The sequence below is a fragment of the Capsicum annuum genome, chromosome 3, assembly GCF_002878395.1.
Source record: "Capsicum annuum cultivar UCD-10X-F1 chromosome 3, UCD10Xv1.1, whole genome shotgun sequence".
Lineage (NCBI taxonomy): Eukaryota > Viridiplantae > Streptophyta > Magnoliopsida > Solanales > Solanaceae > Capsicum > Capsicum annuum.
The window spans coordinates 225,962,940-225,971,032 of NC_061113.1; the positions used below are offsets into that span (position 1 = coordinate 225,962,940).

The 8,093-nt window shown below is 34.2% G+C and overlaps 1 long non-coding RNA gene across 3 annotated transcripts in view; it reads left to right on the plus strand.

The window, feature by feature from the left end:
* The first annotated feature begins 5,272 nt into the window (after nucleotides 1-5,272).
* LOC107863180 overlaps nucleotides 5,273-8,093 on the plus strand; it is a 15,983-nt gene continuing 13,162 nt past the window's right edge. The window contains exon 1 of one of the 3 annotated variants that reach the window (XR_001672112.2): nucleotides 5,273-7,120. This is a non-coding gene — a long non-coding RNA (uncharacterized LOC107863180). The remainder of the gene's footprint in view (nucleotides 7,121-8,093) is intronic. The other 2 variants (XR_007053661.1, XR_007053662.1) reach the window with 2 other exon arrangements.

Genomic DNA, 8,093 nt, shown 5'->3' on the forward strand with positions numbered 1-8,093 from the left:
GTCTCCATTCCTCTCATGTCATTGAGTATGACTTTGACGTTATCTTGGATAGAAGAAGCACGATCTGGAGTAAGGCTTGCAAGTTTGGTACGGATACTAGCCCAAGCCTTCATGATAAATTCCTTTTTAAGCTCTGAAATGACCTTCTTGCTATAAAAAAACAGACATGGTTACTGCTAGTTGCCGGGAAAAGTTTGACTCCACATTTGCTTTGACTTTACCGCAAGATTTAGAAGTAACCTCTTTGGATGACAAAAGTAACTCCCTTGAGTCTGGACCTACTACAGACTCGCTACTATCTTGTGGCTTACTTTGATGAGGATCTTTCAAAATTTGGACATTGTTTGGCCGCGCCTACAAAGAAAAACATAATATGAGGGGTATATAAAGGCAATGCATATAATATAAAATGGTTGAAGAGTTGTCATTACCTTCTCAATAGCTGACAGAGTCTTCGATAAACTAGCGAGAATCTCTACATGGGTGTTAGAATCACCTTTCTTTGCCAAGGATGATTTTACCTTCTTCCAGCAACAATCTCTATGACTACTCTTACTCTCATCTTGAGGTGGTCATTTATTGAAAGCCTGTTGAGTCAGGATAGGCGACTTCTCTTTTTGAATTTCTGCATGTAGAGGTCCCTTAGCCCTGAATGGAATGACTACCTTAGATTTCAAAACAAAAGGATGTTTTTAAGGAGTGTCAATAATCGGACCTACAGCGTTCACCAACAATTATAAGTTAACTTTGAGAAAGTTTCCATGAACTTTGTCCCACCAAGATTTATACGGCATGGATAAATATCTTCGCACATTAGGTGTGACTTTTGGGAAAGTCGCTTTCGACATAGAGCCATGCAATACACAAATTCGATGAAATTTAAGGCCTTCATCTAATGAAGCACTGCGAATATCATCTTCCAAGACTCCGAAAAGGCCTTGATAAAATTCAAACTGACGACTAAACCGGTGTGGACTGTATGGATCAAGTATGAATGAACCTCCATATCTAAAAGAGAGTAAGTTAAAACTAAGGATCATGAAATAGCTTATCTCTGACTCGTCACCCTTATCATCATCCACAAAATGACAAGGAGTGGCCTGGATTAGCATAGTGGAAGCCCAAGTAATAGTGTCACCTTGATGGATGCGTTTTATGGCAAACTCTCCATCAAAATACCTTGCCCCGCTCTCCCCGGAATATGCCGTCATCAATGGAACTGATGGTCCATTAGAAAGTGAAAAATGTGTCTTAACATAGTAAGCAAGTCAACCATACATATAATGGATAGGAAAGGATACTCTGAGTTGCTTAAGTTGTGAAGATTTGTAGACTCTATTAAGACCATTATAAATGCTCGATAGGACTGGAACGACAAGACTGAAAGTTTGCTTATCTGCCATCATAGCTGCAATTCTAAAAGTTCTCGGACGAATGAAAAGTCCGTCCCTAGAGGGAAATACAAAGGTGTACAACCAATATGATAGGAACGCTGCCAAATACGTATCGGTTCTGTGTTCATACTTTACTCCAAGTTTAGAAAATATGGCATCATCTGCACTTGACCAGTTCGCAGCATTTGGAATGGTCCCAGTTGGGTTATGGGTTGACTTCAAGTGAGCAGATTTTTTCTCCTTCCTCGGTGGGGCTGACTCGTATCTTAATATCCTTTTGCACCAAAACTTTAACCACTTGCTTAAAGGAACTCTCGGATAAGAAGCCTCTTATTCTTGAAGGCGTTGAAAAGCTATAAACAAGGATTCACAAGAACGAGGGATAAATTTCTCATTTTTTTCGTCAGCACCTGTAAGCTCCTTCGCTTCGGGCACCACTTCTTCATAAGGAAGGCCTCCGATAGGTAGACCTCCAATTTTGTATAAGTCCCAAAGGGATATGGATAACTCTCCAACTGAAGTAAGCAATGTGTTGGTAGTTGGACACCAAACCTCAAAGAATGCCTGTAATATGTTCGAGTTTCGATCATAGGTAAATAGTGAAGTATAAACGACATCATATATTTTTGCTGCCTTCAAGGTTTGTGCACTTCTAGCCAATATGTCCTCAGTCCATTCCCAATATCCTTGAGTATGACAATATTCACCGTTTATCTCCATAGTACCCCCTAACGTACTTCTCCTTTAAGTACCCGACGTCCTAAGCAAGGAAGGGTACTCGCAATATTCAATTGACGTTGGTTGGGAGTCTGAAGAAGCCATACTTTGACCAATCGATTAGCACCAATGTCATGTTCTGAAGTCCAATCTGACATATAGAAAGAATTTTGCAAGGGTGGCCATGGATCTGCATACCTACCTACCATTGGAGTTTCAGTCAATATTCTGGTTAAAATGGTACCATCATCTGCTTCAATTAGAAGATACTTGCTTTTAGAGGATGAAAATGTGTAGTCTCTAAAGCGAACCATCTCTGCAAACTGTATAAATAAAAGAATCTCGATTAGACACGAAGTCAAGATTCAAAATATATGTATATATATATATATATATATATACCGCCAAAGAAAAAGCCAATGGAAAAAAAAAGTTCTTCATGTGTTTGGCTCTGGTGAAATATAGTCACGTATATTTGAAGCTGAATTCGTCAGGTCTTACGGTAACGGAGACAAAGTTAGACTCTCACACCTTAAGCTGAACATTGAAAAGGGCCCATACTTAGAGAAAATCATCGCATAAATACATCGGTGAAAGGGTCCATACTTAATGAAAACCATTACACCATCTTCAAGTAAAATTGGTCGGACTTAAGGTGATGGAGGCGAAATTAAACTCTCGCACCTTAAGTCGATGTCCACCATCTTTAAATAAAATTGGTAGGACTTAAGGTGATGGAGGTGAAGTTAAACTCTCGCACCTTAAGCCGATGTCCACTGTCTTCAAGTAAAATTGGTCAAACTTAAGATGACGGAGGTGAAGTTAAACTCTCGCACCTTAAGCCGATGTCTACCGTTTTCAAGTAAAATTGGTTGGACTTAAGGTGACGGAGGCGAAGTTAAACTCTTGTACCTTAAGCCGATGTTCATCATCTTTAAATAAAATTGGTCGAACTTAAGATGACGGAGACGAAGTTAAACTTCACACTTTAAGCCGATGATAGCCATTAATGTGTATTGATATTTGCTTTAACCCTACGAAAAGAAGAAGAAAATAATAGAAAAGAAATAGCAAAGAAAGGGAAAGGAATTACCTCACGGTGGTTGTGAACCGGACTGGAAGTTACTGCCAGAAAGGAAAAAGAGAAGCATCACAAGTGTATGTTGAAATAAAGACGAGACCTGCGGGCTTATATTGACATTAAAAGGCGGCTAATTAAGACTCATCTTCGATATAGGATAGTATTGGAATCAAAATGTTGCAAATGTTATTAGAATTTTAATGGCTAAAGGAAAGCAAGTGGCGGGACCTACAAACTTGAGAAAACAAGCTGCTGCATAATTCTATTGTAAAACAAGTATAAAACAAAAAAAAAAAAAAGGGAAAAGAAAAAGTAGTTGCATGCAGGTGGGATTTTATATATTTTTCATATCCAGCTTGTCCTTATGTGACATGGAATATATATAGGTTTATCATTCTTTTTTTTTTTTTTTACGAATGTTGGGCCATTGAAATATAAATTATTACTTCAAGTCTTGTGTTCAAGAGATTAAATATCTCGATAAGTCTTGAAGTAATGAGTATTTGTGGGCGATATAATTTTATTAAATTTAAATTCGTATAAAATTTGAATTATATTAAATTCAAAATATATTAGTCCCAAATAAATATTGTGGATTAATATAATTAGATTAATTATTTAAGTCCAAACATATATGGATTTAATTAAAGTCCAATTTTTATTGGGCTACCCCATTGATTTAGGCTACAAATGATGAGCTCACTTTAATAAGCCCAATATATTGTCATATTCTAGAGGCCCAAATAAGCGTCACGTGCCAAATGATGTGGCATGTCAAGTCAAGTGAAGGAGCCAATAAGACCATGCCACATGTCAAAATGATGCAACAGACCCATGAAATAAAAGCTCATAAAAAAAGCGTCATGTCACTCGAATTTGATTGGTCAAAGTAAGTCCATCTCCATCATGACTCTTCCCTTTCCACAACTATAAATAGGGTTCTCATAATTCAGAAAAAAGACCCCCGAAATTCTAACAAGTAGTAAGAGAAAGCTCGTGGATTAAACGCCGCAATTTTTCTAAAAAACTCAAGCATTCAAATCAAGTTCATCAAGATTCAAGATCAGGATCGCAATATTCAAGAATAAGCTCCAAAACCTTTGAATTCAAGTACAAGTCAAGATCAAGTTTCTCAAGTCCATCAAATCAAGTTCAAATTCAAGATCAGGCTTTAAGCCCTTGAATTTATATTTGAAAAGGCGAATCAGAGGATTCATAGAGATTGTAACACTCGCATTGAAATCAATAAAATTGATTGTTACAATAATTTTCTTGTCTCAACTTATTTATTTATTAATCTTAAAATTTTATTATCCAACGGAGCGTACATCACTTTCTCAAGCGATATTTTAAGGTTATCATTGACAAATCCTTTTTTGTCTTTCTTCGACAACCTAGAAATCATTTGATTCTCAACATAGGAGAAAGAGTCAGGAACAATTTTGTATCTTCCGTCGCCTAGTTGATATGGGTTGAAAGTTGTAGTTGTTGAGGCATTAAGTACATACACATTCATATATTTTATAATTTTTGTTTTTGGTATAGTATTATACTTCACGCAATAATATTATTATTTATAAAATAAAAATTAATTCAAATTAATTATGTGTTAGTCATTTATTTTAATACATTATTTTAAATATTATTATAAAAATATTATTTTCTCCATTTTATAAGAAATAAATTATTACATTTTAACACATAGATTAAGAAAAAAGTATTAAAGACATAAATTTAATACAACTTTCCATTTTTACCTCAAATAAAGAAAAAATTGACCTTGTAATATTTTTTCAAAACTTAATTAATTGACAAATTATAAGGGTAAATTTGAAAAAAAATTCAATGATTCACTTATTTTGAAACACCAATAAATATCCCAACAATTCACTTTTTTCGAAACGGAGGGAGTATTGATTATTATAAAGATTTGTGTAATTTAATTAAAACTTTAAAAATATTTGTTCAATACTTTAAAATAATTCTATTAAATAGTAAATAGTTTTTTTTTCTTTCTTTTTTTTTCCCTACCATTTTTATTAAGGAATAGAATTTGAATTAGACTAAGTTCACATTAACATTAAGCTTGTACAACATTAGCTAGTGATTGTAGCTGTTGTCCAGCTGTCATCGAGCTGGACATTGTCAGTTAGTTAGTGGGAGGCAACACCTACATCTTAGTGCTAGCTTAGATATCCTTCTAGATGATTCTTGTATTACATACACAAGTAATACAAGAAAGCTAAGCTTTGTATTTCCACAAATTAGCGGGATCTCTTTTCATCTCTCTGATATTACTCCCTATCATCAAAGCTTCCATTGACACAGTTCTCTGAGCTTGAGCTACTGCATCTTTACATGGTATCAGGCCACCATCGGTTCTGAGGTGCTTATTCTTTTAATTACTATTTTGCGATCTAAAATTGGCGAGGTATTTCTCGTTGCTCGATATTCGCTGTTGTTATCGATCTCAGTTCTTCATCTTCCCTTGTTGCTCGATATTAACTATTGTTATCGATCTAAATTTGCTCGTTTTTCTTTGTTGTTAATTTGCTTTCAAGTTGCTCAATTTTATTATCGAATTATTGAATTGTTGAAAAAATGATTCTTACTGCGGAATCTACATTATTGAGTGAATCAAGTAGTTTCATAATTACTTCGAATAACCCTTTGTATATGCATCCCCCTGATAATCCTGGGGCATCACTGGTGCCGGTGTCTTTTACTAGAGTTGGATATCGTTCATGGAGAAGAAGTGTTTTACGTTTCTTGTCGGTGAAAAATATGTTAGGCTTTATCAACAAAGAATGTATGAGGCTCAGAGCTGATCACCCAATGTATAGACAGCTGGAGATGTGATGACATTGTTACTTCATGGATTTTAAATTCTTTGCAAAATTGCAGATAGTGTCGAGTATGTTGTAGAATCTGCAGAACTTTGGAGAGAATTGGAGGACAAATATGAACAAACAAATGGTGCAAAATTTTATCAGATACAAAAGGAAATCAATGATCTGTCTCAGGGATCTCTTGATATCACTGGGTACTATACCAAGATGAAGAAACTTTGGGAAAAACGTAACACACTGAGTACAATGGTTCAGTGCTCCTGTGATTGCACTTGTGGAGCCAAAGTTAATATTCACAAAGTAGAACATGATAAACAATTGATTCATTTTTTAATGGGATTGAATGAGGTGTATACGGTGATACGAGGTATCATACTTATGATGAATCCTTCACCTTCTATGACACAAGCTTTTTCTCTTTTGGTACAAGATGAGCAACAAAGGGAAATTAAGCCATCTAATCATCTCACCATGGAGTATACTGCTTTGCATGTCAGTATCAACAGATCTTTAAGCTATAAAACAAACTATGCACCAAATAGTCACTCAGGTTCACTTCAATAGAAAGAGAAGTTTTGTGACTACTGCAAGAGAATTGATCATTTTAAGGAGAAATGTTTCTTGTTTTATGGTTATTTATACTCCTGGATCAAACACCAATAATCAAAATCAAAATCCTAATCAAGGTTACAACATACAGAATAAAAATCATTATAACCAGAGAAACAACAGCTTCCAACATTCAAGGCCTAAAAATTTTAGAGGATCAACTAGATATAATCATCAGAATCAGGATCAAACAAATAGACACCACAAAGGGAATGACAATATAACAGTGGCAAATGTTCATTGTGAAACAGAGCCAGGACCTAAAAAAGAGGTTACAGATGCCTATGCAGATGAGAAAATGTATAATCTGAAGCTTACTAAGGATCAGTCTGATAGTGTTCAAGATATGCTGTAGAATTTTCAGAAGGAGCATAGTGATTATGATAGTGTTCAAGATACGCTGTAGAATTTTCAGGACCATGGTGATGACAAGTCTGCCAGTCTCTTCAGCGGAGCAATCAATTTTGCAGGTACTATAGTCTGCACTTCCTCTATTAATTTTGGTAAACTATCATCTATATTGTAGACACATAATTTTATTCCTTCCGAAAGTGTATTTTTCACTTATTTATCTTATTCCACCGTGTATCTTCAACCATGTGATAATTTTTCCATTAGAAGACAAACTAACAAACTCAATCTCTAATATTCTTTTGATAACAAAAGTAACCACTCTCCTCAATAAAATTTTGACACCTCACACTCCTACCCCACACCCTACCCCTCCATTCGTCTATACAAATTTGGAACCAAAATAAGCCAAGAAATTTAAAAAGTGATCAAAATAGGTCATCTATTTAAAAAGTTATCAAAATACGCTAAATGTAATAAATTATTACATTTTTCACTTTTTTCTTAACGGTCAACTAATGGAGTTGACTTTTTAAAAAATGTAAGAATTTGTTACGTTTTACATATTTATTTGTAAAACGTAATAATTTTTTACGTTTTATGAAAAAAAATTGTAAAACGTAACAAATTCTTACGTTTTACACGATTTTTAAAATAAAGTTTGACAGTGTTTTGTCACATCAATATTAAATAGTTTTTTGTGCCAAAAATGTGACTAATACTTACGAGTTTAACTTTTTGGAAATTTGACTTTTAAGTCATGACCCGTGCCCCCCACCCCAACTTTCTTGTTTTTTTTCTTTCCTCTTTCTTTGTTTATTATTTTTTCACATACTTTTGTCCAAATAATTTATTTTTTCTCTCCGTAATAAATTTTTATGTTTTACATAAAAACTTTTTTAAAAAAAGAACTATTAATTACCTCATGAACTTAGAACTTTCTTTATATTTATTCTATATAAAAAAATAACCGCTTCTATTTTTAATTATTTGATTTCTCTCTAAAAAAAATTATAATTTTGAGTCTTCCTCTACTCCAAAATAATGAAATGTTGAATTTTCGTCTATCAAATATGATATTATCTAAAAGAA